This window comes from Lepus europaeus, unplaced genomic scaffold (assembly GCF_033115175.1).
Source record: "Lepus europaeus isolate LE1 unplaced genomic scaffold, mLepTim1.pri SCAFFOLD_3_1, whole genome shotgun sequence".
Lineage (NCBI taxonomy): Eukaryota > Metazoa > Chordata > Mammalia > Lagomorpha > Leporidae > Lepus > Lepus europaeus.
In genome coordinates this window covers 8,934,488-8,947,641 of record NW_026909276.1, presented here as the reverse complement: position 1 = coordinate 8,947,641, position 13,154 = coordinate 8,934,488, and the positions used below count along the sequence as shown (strand labels likewise).

The window sequence follows — 13,154 nt, the reverse complement described above, 5'->3', positions numbered from 1 at the left end:
GCAGATGCCAGGGTGTGCTCAGCCATCCCTGTCCCCAAACACCAGTGGGTCTGTGACAGTAAGTCCTCTCTCAAACATGTGATATTTGCAGCATGATGTGTGTAATTAGAGCCAACTGTGGTTGGTTGGTTGCAAACTAAAAGGCTAGAGCTCAAGAGCAGCATGCAGGAGAGCAGTGGGCATGTGGAGTGGTGTCATCACAGAGAAGGGGCTGTGCTTGTGGGTTCTGCTGCCATCTGGAAGAGGTCAGTACACTGTAACTATCACTTAGCCAGTGACAGTCTGTTGCATCCAGAGCCGAAACCTTGCTCAGATGTGATTTTTATAGTAAAGGTGATATGCCAAATAACTTTTTTAAAAAAAGATATATTTATTCAAAAGTCAGAGTAACACAGAGAGAGGAGAGGCAGAGAGAGGTCTTTCATCTAATGGTTCACTCCCTAATTGGCCATAATGGCCAGAGCTGTGCCAATTGGAAGCCAAGAGCCAGGAGCTGAATCAAAAGTGGTGCAGCCTGGTCTTGAAGTGGCACACATAAGTGATGCTGGCACTTCAGGCCAGGGCATTAACCCACTGCCTGATATTAAAATAGTGTACTCAGAGAATTTCATCATGACAGCCTCCATTTTGGACTACACCTTCAACACTGTAAGTTTCTACAGCACCAGCAGCAGTGTGGGCCATTAAGGATTCTTGCTGGAAGAGATAAGAGGAAACTTTCAGCATCAGTGATTCATGTGGTGAACAGTCACACTCAAATGATTCATGACCCATTATTATAGCCCAATGAGGACCCCAGCAACACTCAGACCTCCTAGAGTTAATTAAACCAAAGATGTTCTTCAGTTAGCACACCTTCTCTCGCTTATTATTGAGAGAGGCACTTGAGGACTTAATCTAGGAGAGCTACTTTGTTAGATGCTTTGACCCTCAAGAGGAGAGTATTTGCACACAGTAATCATAAGCCTCTCTCCCTGGTCCATGTCCCTAGATGCAATGTGCAAGCTTCATGACACAGAAAAATTAACAAAAAGGAAGAAAGAAAAAGAAAGAAAGAAAAAGAAATAGAAAGAAAGGAAAAGAGAGAAGAAAGAAAGAAAAAGAAAAGAAGGAAGGAAGGAAGAAAGGAAGGAAGGAACAAGGGAAGGAGAGAAGGAGGGAAGGAAGGAAGGAAAATTGTGTTGTGGTACAACTCATGGGTTTACTGTAAATTTAGATAAAGTGGGAAGCGGTGCGTGCCATAGTCATTAAGCCTCTGCCTGTGGCACTGGTATCCCATACAGGTGCCAGTTCATGTCTCAGCTGCTCCATTTCCAATCCAGCTCTGTGATAATGACCTGGGAAAGCAGAGGATGGTGGCCCAAGTGCTTGGACCCCTGCACCTATGTGAGAGACCCAGAAAAATCTCTGGCTCCTGGCTTTGGATTGGCCCAGCTCTGACCATTGTGGCCATTTGGGAGTGAACCAGGAAGACTTCTCTGTCTCTCTCCTGACTGTCAAATAAATAAGTAAAAATTTAAAAAAATAGATAAGGTGAAATTTATATGTGTAATTTCTGTTCTATAAAGTAAATCAGAAATTGGAGACTAAGTATATTGGTTTTCCAATGTTCTATAAATCAAAAATTTACCTCTTGTAGATTCATCCAGTAAAATTTACTTTCTCAGAGAGGAACACATTTAACAAGAGCCTTCAAAGAATTTTCTATGATGATCCAAATTCACTGTTGTCAGAAAAAAAATTGTGAATTTTAGGAAGACCTATTAGAATAAATCAGATATGCCTTCTATTCACATGACTTTGTGAGATTAAGAGAGAGTGCTTTGTTTCAACCTTTTTTTTACAGGCAGAGTTAGTTAGAGAGACAGAGAGAAAGGTCTTCCTTCCATTGGTTCACCCTCTAAATGGCCACTATGGCCAGTGTTGCACCGATCCAAAGCCAGGAGCCAGTTGCTTCCTCCTGGTCTCCCATGCGGGTGCAGGGCCCAAGGACTTGGGCCATCCTCCACTGCCTTCCTGGGCCACAGCAGAGAGCTGGACTGGAAGAGGAGCAACCGGGACAGAACTGGCACCCCAACCAGAACTAGAATGCAGAGTGCCAGGGCCGCAGGTGGAGGATTAGCCTAGTGAGCTGTGGTGCCAGCCTGTTTCAACCTTTTTCTACTAGGCTGATGAATATTGTCACTTGAAATATTTTTATTTAAAACTAAATTCTAATTACCAATAATTAATCATTCAAATTAGTACATGATAATATACATTGGTTGGCGCCACAGCTTAATAGGCTAATCTTCCGCCTGCGGCGCTGGCACACTGGGTTCTAGTCCTAGATGGGGCACCAGATTCTGTCCCGGTCACTCTTCTTCCTGTTCAGCTCTCTACTGTGGCCTGGGAGTGCAGTGGAGAATGGCCCAATTCCTGGGGCCCTGCACCCACATGGGAGACCAGGAGAAGCACCTTGCTCCTGGCTTCAGATCAGCGAGGTGTGCGGGCTACAGTGCACCGGCCACAGCAGCCATTGGAGGGTGAACCAATGGAGAAGGAAGACCTTTCTCTCTGTCTCTCTCTCCCACTGTCCACTCTGCCTGTCAAAAAATATATACATTAATTATTTTTCTTTTAGTACATCATAGTGACAAAAGTGCAGTAGTAGCACATTTATAGTCTGTTCTGGTGTCCTTATTAAAATATTTATTTGTATTTTTCTTGAATCTGTTCTGCTTTCTTAGTTTATTTTTTAAAAATTATTGATTTACTTATCTGAAAGTCAGACTTTCCAGAAGAGAGGGAGGGAGAAGGGGAGAGAGGGAGACAGGGAGAGTATAAAGCACTGTTTGAAGATTACTTTTACAGTTAATTCTCATAGTACAACACATTAATGACAGAGGTCCTACATGGGGAGCAAGTGCACAGTGACTCCTGTTGTTGATTTAACAATTGACACTCGCATTTATGATGTCAGTGATCACCCGAGGCTCTTGTCATGAGCTGCCAAAGCTATGGAAGTCTCTTGAGTTCACAAACTCTGACCTTATTTAGACAAGGCCAAAATCAAACTGGAAGTTCTCTCCTCCCTTCAGAGAAAGGTACCTCCTTCTTTGATGGCCCCTTCTTTCCACCAGGATCTCACTCACAGAGATCTTTCATTTAGGTCATTTTTTGCCAGTGTCTTGGCTTTCCATGCCTGAGAAACTCTCATGGGCTTTTTAGCAAGATCTGAATGCCTTAAGGGCTGATTCTGAGGCCAGAGCGCTGTTTAGGGCATTTGTAATTCTATGAGTCTGCTGTGTATCCTACTTCCCATGTTGGATCATTCTCTGCTTTTTAATTCTATCAATTATTATTATCAGGCACTGATCTTATTTATGTAATCTCTTTGACACTTAATCCTATCTTTATGATCAATTATGAACTTAAACTGATCATTTTGACTAGTAAGATGGCATTGGTACCTGCCAACTTAATGGGATTTGGAGTCCATGATCCATAGCAAGAGAACAAGTTTTTCAAATGTTGTTTAGTTAAAAGCATATCCATGGGGTTTTGTATATTTTTTCTTATTTAATCTTTGAAGTACACCTCTACTTATAGATTGAATTCCTGATTCCGTGTGAGGAGAAATGTAGGTCAAAGTTTTAGTAATATAACAAAATTGCCTTGCAAAATATAACATGGCAAGAATTTGCATTCATATGTACTTCTTTTCAAAGCTCAGAATCCTAAACATGTACATCTTTAGTGGTACGTATCAGATGCAAATTTTATCTGGAGTATCACCTTCTAGCTTATTCGCACTATTGTTCTATATGACTCATTTATAGTACTGCAAGGGGATTCCCCCTCTATTGGACCCACTTCCAATAACACCAACCTCTTATTCATATTTTCCAGTTCACTGTAGTTATTCATTTAATCATACATTAAAAAAGACTCTAAATTCTCATTCACCACATCTTCTGGTTAAGGATGTAAGCTTGGTAACTCCAAATATTTGCAGATCCTGTGGCTGCTTCTGACAGAGCATATGACTAGTGTATTTATACTGGTATAACTAAACTCATCTTTACAAAATCACTTAATATGTGTATCTTTCTATATCTAAAAGTTACACAATTTTTGACCATGAATACTTTATATAATCATGCATGGATTGAGTATTTTCACATATTCAGATCACCATTCCCTGTTCATGTGGAATAGATAATATTACATAATGTCTCTACTGATGCCATAAGATTTATACATAGGGGCTGGCACTGTGGCATAGTGGGTAAAGCCACTGCCTGCAGTGCCAGCATCCCATATGGGAACCAGTTCAAGTCCTGGCTACTCCACTTCCAATTCATTAACAATTATAATTTTATTTTGCACATTGGAATCGAAGGGTGAACCCAATCACAACTCTCTCCATTCATCTTCTCTTCCAGTTATGATCATAAGTACATCTATATATTTCCAAGATCAAAGAAAATTAATTTTTCTCCAGTAAGGTGATTACTTAATTATTCTTAAGCTTATTTTCAGTCTTCTCTTATTTTTAATTCAACTTTCTGCAAACTCTTTGAAGTATGCTTTTTATGTTGGTTGCTAAATCTCATGGGCCTGGCACTGTGGCAAAGTGGATAAAGCCGCTGCCTGCAGTGCTGGAATCCTATGTAGATGCTTGTTGAAGTCCTGCCTGCTTCACTTCCCATACAGCTTTCTGCTATGGCCTTGGAAAGCAGTGGAAGATGATCCTAGTCCTTGAGACGCTGCAATCACATGAGAGGCCCAGGAGAAGCTCTGGATCCTGGCTTCAGATTATCTCAGCTCTGGCTGTTTGTAGCCATTTGGGGAGTGAACCAGTGGATGGAAGTCTCTCTCTCTCTCTCTCTCTCTCTCTCTCTCTCTCTCTCTCTCTCTCTCTCTCTCTCCTTCCGCCTCTCTGTAAATCTGCCTTTCAAATAAATAAATATTTAAAAAATCCTTCCCTATTCTCATTAGAAAATAGACATGAACTAAATTTAAAAAAAAATGGGGCCGGTGCTGTGGCATAACTGGTAAGCCTGTTGCTGGCAGTGCTGGCATCCATATGGACACTGGTTCAAGTCTCAGCTGCTCCACTTCCAATTCAGCTCTCTCTATGACCTAGGAAAGCAATAGAAGATGGCCCAAGTCCTTGGGCTCCTGCACCTGCTTGGGAAACCTGGAAGAAGCTCCTGGCTCCTGGCTTCAAATAAGTGCAGCTCCAGCTGTTGCAGCCAGATGGGGAGTGAACCAGTGGATAGAAGACCCCCCTCTCTCTCTGCCACTCCTTCTTTCTCTGTGTAACTCTTTGAAATAAATAAATAAATAAATCTTTAAAAATTTTAAAAATAAGGCCGGCGCCGCGGCTCACTAGGCTAATCCTCCGCCTTGTGGCGCCGGCACACCGGGTACTAGTCCCAGTCAGGGTGCCAGATTCTGTCCCGGTTGCCCCTCTTCCAGGCCAGCTCTCTGCTGTGGCCAGGGAGTGCAGTGGAGGATGGCCCAAGTGCTTGGGCCCTGCACCCCATGGGAGACCAGGAGAAGCACCTGGTTCTTGCCATCGGATCAGCGCAGTGAGCCGGCCGCAGCGCGCCAGCCATGGCAGCCATTGGAGGGTGAACCAATGGCAAAAAGGAAGACCTTTCTCTCTGTCTCTCTCTCTCTCACTCTCCACTCTGCCTGTCAAAAAAATTTTTTAAAATAAAAAACTTAATAGTCTCATGGTTTTCTAAAGTTCTGTGCTTTTCCTTCTCTTTTTTTAAATTAACACGATATCCTCCAGAAGCTAGTATTCTGTTTTGTTTTAAAGGTTTATTTATTTAATAGGCAGTATTACAGAGAGAGGGGAGGAGACAAGGAGAGAGAGAGAGAGGGAGGAAGTGGGAGAGAGAGAGAGAGACAGAGAGAGAGAATGAGAATATTCCATCCATTGGTTCACTCACCAATGGCTGCTATGTCCAGGACTGGGTCAAGCTGAAGCCAGGAGTCAGGATCTTCATGCAATTCTCCCACATGAGTGCACACTCTCAAGTACTTAGGGCATCTTTTGTTGCTTTTCCAGGTATATTAATAAGGAGTGATCAGAAGTAAACCAAGCCAGGACTAGAATCAGTGCCCAAATAGGATGCCAGCACTCCAGGCAGCAGTTTAACCTGCTAAGCCACATGCTACCTCTCCATTTTCCTTCTCTCTTTCCTGAAGATGAGAAAATATGTATTGATCTATTTTCAGTCTTAGTCTATTTTGTATTGTTACGAAACCGGTGTACAATGTGTAATTTATAAAGAAAAAGTGTATCTTGCAGTCATATGAGAAGTCAATGATCAAGAGGCCCCATCAGGAGAGGGCCATATTCCTGTAACTTAACTTGGCAGAATTCATTACATGGTGAGAGAGTGTAAGAGATAAAACTTATCACCTCAAGGTCCTTTTAAAATTGGTGTCAATCTATTCCTGAGGGTTGAAACTATTGTCTTGGGGATTTTTTTTAAGATTTTGTTTATTTGAGAGGTAGAGCTACAGACAGAGAGAGGGAGAGATAGAGAGAAAGATCTTCCATTTGATGGTTCACTCCTCAAATGGCAACAATGGCTGGAGCTTGGCCAGTCTGAACCTGGGAGCTAGGAGCTTCCTCCAGGTCTCCTATATCAATGTAGGGGTCAAAGCACTTGGGTCATTCTCCACTGCTTTCTCAGGTGGCAGAGAGCTAGATTGGAAGAGGATCAGCCAGAACATGAACTGGTAACATATGGGATGCTAGCACCACAGGCAGAGGCTCAGCCCACAGTGCCACAGCACCAGTCCCAGGTATTAGGTTTCCAATACATCATCTGGGATGATACATGTTAAAGTCAGACCATTTTAAAAATTATATTGCATTTTTATTACTATTCAAATTTATTTGGCCTACAAGTAGAATTTTTTATTGTAGTTATTCTATTTCACAGCTATTGAAATTAAATGTCAGTTTTTAATTTTTTTAATTTAAGGTAAACAGATTTCACATATTTCATATATACAGATTTAGGAACATAGTGATACTTCCCATCTTATCCTCTCTCCCACCCACACATTCTCACTCATCCTTTCTCTCTAATTCCCTGTCTTATTTTTCCTTAAATATCTATTCATTTTTTTATTTGAAAGGCAAAGTTACAAAGAGAAAGGAAGGAAGAGACAGAGAAAGATTTTCCATCCACTGGTTTAGTCCCCACATGGCTGCGATGGCTGGAGATGGGCTGGTCCAAAGCCAGGAGCCAGGAGCTTCTTCTAAGTTTCCCATGTGGTTGCAGGGGCTCAAGCCCCTGAGTGATCTGATCTTTCCCAGACACATTAGCAGTGAGCTGGATTGGAAGTGGAGCCTCTGGGACTGAAACTGGGCACAGTTCTCCCCACTACTCCACAGTGTCAGCCCTACTTCCTACACTGATCTACTTTCAGTGGACTTTTTACTCTTAAGATTCACCCTATACTTAGTAAAGAGTACAGCACTGTTGTTCAGCAGTAGAGACAAGGGCTTTAAAAAATCATAAACTCTCAAAATGTCAATTTCACTCTTATACATTCCATTTTTGCTGCTCTATTAGTTACCACAGATCAAGGAGAACATAAGGTGTTTGTCTTTTTGGGATTGGCTTATTTCACTAAATTTAATGGTTTTCAATTGTATTCATTTTGTTGCAAAACAAAGGATTTCATTATATTTTATAGCTGAGTAGTTGTTTATTATAAATACATATATAAGTATGTATATATATATATACATTTATATATATATATATATATATATATATATATATATATATACATTTTTTTTATCCAGTCATCAGTTGATGGACATCTAGGTTGAATCCATATCTTAGCTATTGTTAATTGAGCTCAATGAACATGAGGATACAGAAAGCTCCTTCATATGCCTATTTCTTTTTTTAAGATTTAAATATTTGAAATACAGAGTTACAGAGAGAGGTAGAGACAGAGAGAGAGGTCTTCTACCTGCTGGTTCGCTCCCCAGATGACTGCAATGGCCAGAGCTGCACTGATCTGAAGCCAGAAGCCAGGAGCTTCCTCCAGGTCTCCCATGTGGTGCAGGGGCCCAAGGACTTGGGACATCTTCCACTGCTATCCCAGGCTATAGCAGAGAGCTGGATCGGAAGAGGAGCAGGCAAGACTAGAACTGGTGCCCATATGGGATGCCAGCACTTCAGGCCAGGGCATTAACCTACTGCACCACAGCGCTGGCCCCTTATATGCCTATTTCATTTCACTTAGATTAATTCCCAGGATTAAGATTGCGGAGTCATATGGTATATCTACGTTCAAGTTTCTGAGGTGTCTCCATACGTCTTCCACAATAGCTGTGCTAGTTTATTTTCCCACCAATAGTGGATTAAGATGCCTTTTCCCCACATTCTGGCCAGCATTTGTTGATTGTTGATTTCTGTTTGAGAGCCACTCTGACAGGGGTGAGGTCAAACCTCACTGTGATTGTGATTTGTATTTCTCTGGTGACTAGGGATATTGAGCATTTTTCACTTGCCTGTGGTTTCTAAAATTTTCTCTTTTGATAAGTGCCTGTAGAGAAGCTCACATTGGTTGTCCAGAGAACCAGCTATATCCTGTGCCTTCTTATGCAGTCAGAGTTTCCACAGTCTCAGCACACAGGACTCCCACTGTCAATGGGTGCAGAGGATTTGATCCACCTTGCTAGACTGTCTCATTCACAGAGAGGCAGAGACATTCCCAGAGCCTCGACAGTTTGAGCACTGAGAGATTGTGGGGACCTCAGTAATATGTGGGTGCACAGACTCTAGTCAATTTGCCCAGCCAGACTCAAAGTCAATGGGAAACATGGAGTTTTCCTTCTGTTAGAATCTCTGGATCACACACATGCACAATAGCCACCAACCAAATGCTTCCAATTCTCCCCATCAGTTGCAAGTTGCATGCATTCAAGCTGCTGCCACTGGTACTGTTAGAAGATGGCATCTTGTCTCAGCCAGGTGCTGAGCATGTGCACAAGAGCTTCTGAATCTTCTGTTTCTGTCCAAAATGGTGCCCACCTTCTCTCAACTGATTATTGGGCACCATTGTTTAGTGAATGTAGTGAGAGAAACATGCCCCCCTTGTTTTTTACTGGGTCAGTGGGTACACTTTCCCCCTCAGAGCTCCAGGCCAGACTCACGTCAAAGTCTCCCTATGTCTATATCACCAGTGGTATGGGTTGCTGCAGTCTGATCTCACCTCACTCTCCAAAGCTGGTGCTTTCTCCTCCTCTTGGCTGCTGGCATCCTGTTGTGTCTGTGTTCATGCTGCATGTCTGCATCTTCCACACAGATCCATGGCATTTCTCTCCTGTAGAATTTCCACCACAGTTTTCTCAAACTCTTCCTCAATAATGTGCTTCCAACATTTTTTGAAACTAGTTACCACTAGTATATGTGCTTCCCTATTCCACCATCTTGGAATCTTCCAACATGCATGCTTTTTATGGAATTTTAGGTATATAAAATCTGGAGATACTCTATTGAAAAATGCTAACATGGCATCCCAAGAGTATCCCTGTATTAAGAGGAACATAGTTAATATCATTGAATTATTTTTCAATTGTTCATTTGTTAGTGACACATGATCTTTCTTTGGAATTCTGTAATTTATTTGGATGAAAATTCTTAAAATTATGTTATCTTTACTAACTTTATTTCTTTTTACAAAATCAGTAGCAAATGAATGTCTTCATGAAACCAAGTTGTGTTTAATCTTTACCAATTAATAAATTGTGAGTGCCCTTTCAAGAATGTCTTTCCAAAAACATTGTGAGGTGGAGAGCGGCAAGATGGCGGAATAGGAAGGGAGCACACTGATAGTCCGGGAAAGGACAGCTTAATAAAAGTGGAGATACTGCAGGTTCAATGAAGTGTAGGGGAAAAAACAGCAGAGGAAACTCTTCCAGAACTAGTGATTCACAGTGGACCTGCGTGGAGAGCGTGGGAGCCCAAGTTCGGGACACCAGCGGCAGAATCAATGCACCAGCGCTGGAACACGAGGTGAGCCGAACCTCAATAGCTTGAGACACTGGCGGGCAAGCAGAAAGAGGAGACTAGAGGGAACGAGGCTTGAAACTCCGTGGGGAAAAGTTCACCAGGCTAACTAGAAGAGAGAGAGAGAGGAAAAAAAAAGTGACCAATATGGACACGAGTTTCTCTCATCTTGCTAATGCCTGGTCCCCATGACAGTCTGGTTTATGTAATCTCTGAACTGCAATTCTTCCTGTTCCTTCATGGGTCTGAAGACTCATTTCCTCCTTGAATGACTTTACATCCCTGTCGTCTGCTGAGAGTTGGGACAATATTGGATTGCTGGTGGAACCAAGCCCACCAAAAACTATAAATACATTCTTCCTGACCAATGACTTGACTGAGAAGGTGATGGAGGAGGCTCTGCATAAGAAGGCAGGTCTCATCTTTTCCTACATTCCACTTTTTTTCCTACACATAAAGCATATTACCTGGATGTCCTGAAAGGAGCACCTGGTGTTCTGGGCTTTGGAGATCACAGTTGGCATCTACTCTCTTCACACAGCCTATGATGCTGCACCCCAGGGATTGAAAAAGTGGTTTTCCAAAGGGCTTAGAGCCTGCACATCGAGGCATATATATCCTTCCAAAACTCATGGCTATCCTATAGAGGGTACCACTGAGTACAATTCAACATTAAGCATACCCAAGATATGGATAAAGTTGTGTCTGCAGTGAGAGAAGTTGAAGGTGTTCCTGTCACTTCTTTTTCTGCTAGGATTGATGAAGAGAAAAATAAGGATCAGCCTGGATTGTACAGAGAAGACTTTGATACAGGTGGTGGCTCAGCTCTCTCAAAACAGATAACTTTACCAGAGAACTGAAATTCTTTCACAGCAGAAGCCTTTGCTCTACATACTGGAATGGGTCAATCATGCACCCTGGATGAATCTGTTGCCCTGGCAACCATGATTGAGTGAATCAAAAGACACCTCAAACTAATTCATATTTACTTAGTAGCTCTTGGGGTAGGAAGGACCTTAGCATCATGAGTCAAAGCGTTGGCCCTGTGTGCTGGTTCTGAGAGCAGGGTGTGGAAGCAGACCTGTACCTCAACAGGTGGAATGTCCCATTATGATGGTCTGGATGCTACTTCCTAAGGAATAAATGCCATCCTCTTTGAACACAGTAATACTGAATGAGGCTTTCCTACTGACCTTTGTGATATTCTGGGTGCCCACTTGGAGAATAAGATCAATATTATCCTGTCAGAGACGGACAGGGATCTTCTTTGTGTGGTATAAGGCATACAGAAACATCAAGATGATACAACCTAGAGATTGCATCTCCACTCATGTGGATGTGTAACATAAGTCAGTGGAGTCGACATATCATTCTGGAAGAGTATCTTAAGATGCATGAGGATGCTTCAAAAAGTTCATGGACATGTTTATTTTGAGAAAACTGCATACATTAAAAAATTCACAAAATAAATAACTTTTAACTCCATTTTCTGCAAACCTTTTGAACTGCCCTTATATTATCTTTTCTAGTTTATCTGGTTCAACAAATGTTTTATTGTTCATAAGGAAATAACTGAACTACCATAATGAAAAACAAATATTAAGAAAGATCAACTAAAATCAGTTGACTAAAGATTCTTGGGAAGTAACCAAGTAATTCTCTCCTTAGTTTAATTATAGTTGGGATATGTTAACGTAGATGTCTCTGCCATTGGTTAGTTTTAAAATGTCCTTTAAAACTTGGAATTGAACACCTATTTTTAGGCAGTAGCCAGTTTGGGATGATATGGTCTGTCTCTGTGTCCATGTTCTGTAGATCCACCTAAATTCCAGTCTTTCACCTCAGTTTTAGAATCAACATGAGATTTATTAGGAGGAATTTTTAAAAATATGATTGGTATTCATATTACTATGTCTTTATTGCTTTTCATTTTATAAAAATAAACCAAATTATAACATTAGTCCAAGCCCTAATCCTTACCTTGGCCCTAGCCCTAGCCTTAGTCTTAGTCCTAGCCCTAACCCTAAACCTAATCCTAGATCTAAACCAATTCTGAAGCCTAATACTAGGTCTATCCCTAGACAAAGCATTAACCCTAAACTTGGCCCTCATCTTAACCATAACCTTACCTTAATTCTATACTTAGCCAAAATCCTAACTGTATCCTAACATGGTGCTTTAACCCAATCTAAACTCTAATCCTATCCCTAAAGTTAGCCTTAATAACTCAAGCATTAACCTTAATCCTAATATGAGCCCCACCTCTAACCGTAACACTAATACCAAAACTTAAACCTAACCCTGCCTTAACCCTAACCCTAACCCTGGCCTAAAACCTATCCATAGTCCTAACTTTAACTATCACACTAGCTCTAACCATAGTCCTAACTCTGGCTCTAACTCTAAAATTTACCATAGTACTAAATATAACCCTAATCTTAAACTAATTTTAAATCTCACCCCAACACTAATCCTATCTTTCTGCTTGGCCTAACCATAAAACAAACTAGCATTCAGTGTGAACTTAAACATAGTCCTGAAGCTAACTTTAATGCTATATCTAACACTAGCCTTAAACTAACCATCATGCTAACCAAAGACTAAGCCTCATCCTAGTGATGATGACCCTAACTTCAACTACAACTTTATATTATATATAACCAGAGCTCTCTCTATATATTATATATAGATATATAACCATATACATTTATAACCATATATATATTGTATATATTATATATATAATGTATATAAAACCACAGCTCTAACTCTATCCCTAGCCCTACACCTAAACTTATCCCTAATCCTAGCTCTATCCCTAGGCCTAACAATAGTCAACCCTATCTATAACTGTAATCACAAATCTAATCCTAAATATAACACTAGTCCTAGACCTAATCCTTATTCTAACCCTAAAGCTAAACATAACTCTATGTCTAGCCCTAACCCTAAGCCTAGCCCTAACCATAACCCTAACAATGGCTTTTAATCTAACCCAGACCTAAGCCTAAACTTAACAGAACCCTAATCCTAAAACTAGCCCTGACTCTTGCCATAAGCCTAATACTAGCACCGACACTAAACATAAACCTAACTCTAAATCTTACC

The 13,154-nt window shown here is 41.2% G+C and overlaps 1 pseudogene; it reads left to right on the top strand.

The window, feature by feature from the left end:
* The first annotated feature begins 612 nt into the window (after positions 1-612).
* Positions 613-11,326, top strand: LOC133755175 (NIF3-like protein 1; annotated as a pseudogene).
* The last annotated feature ends 1,828 nt before the right edge of the window (positions 11,327-13,154 follow it).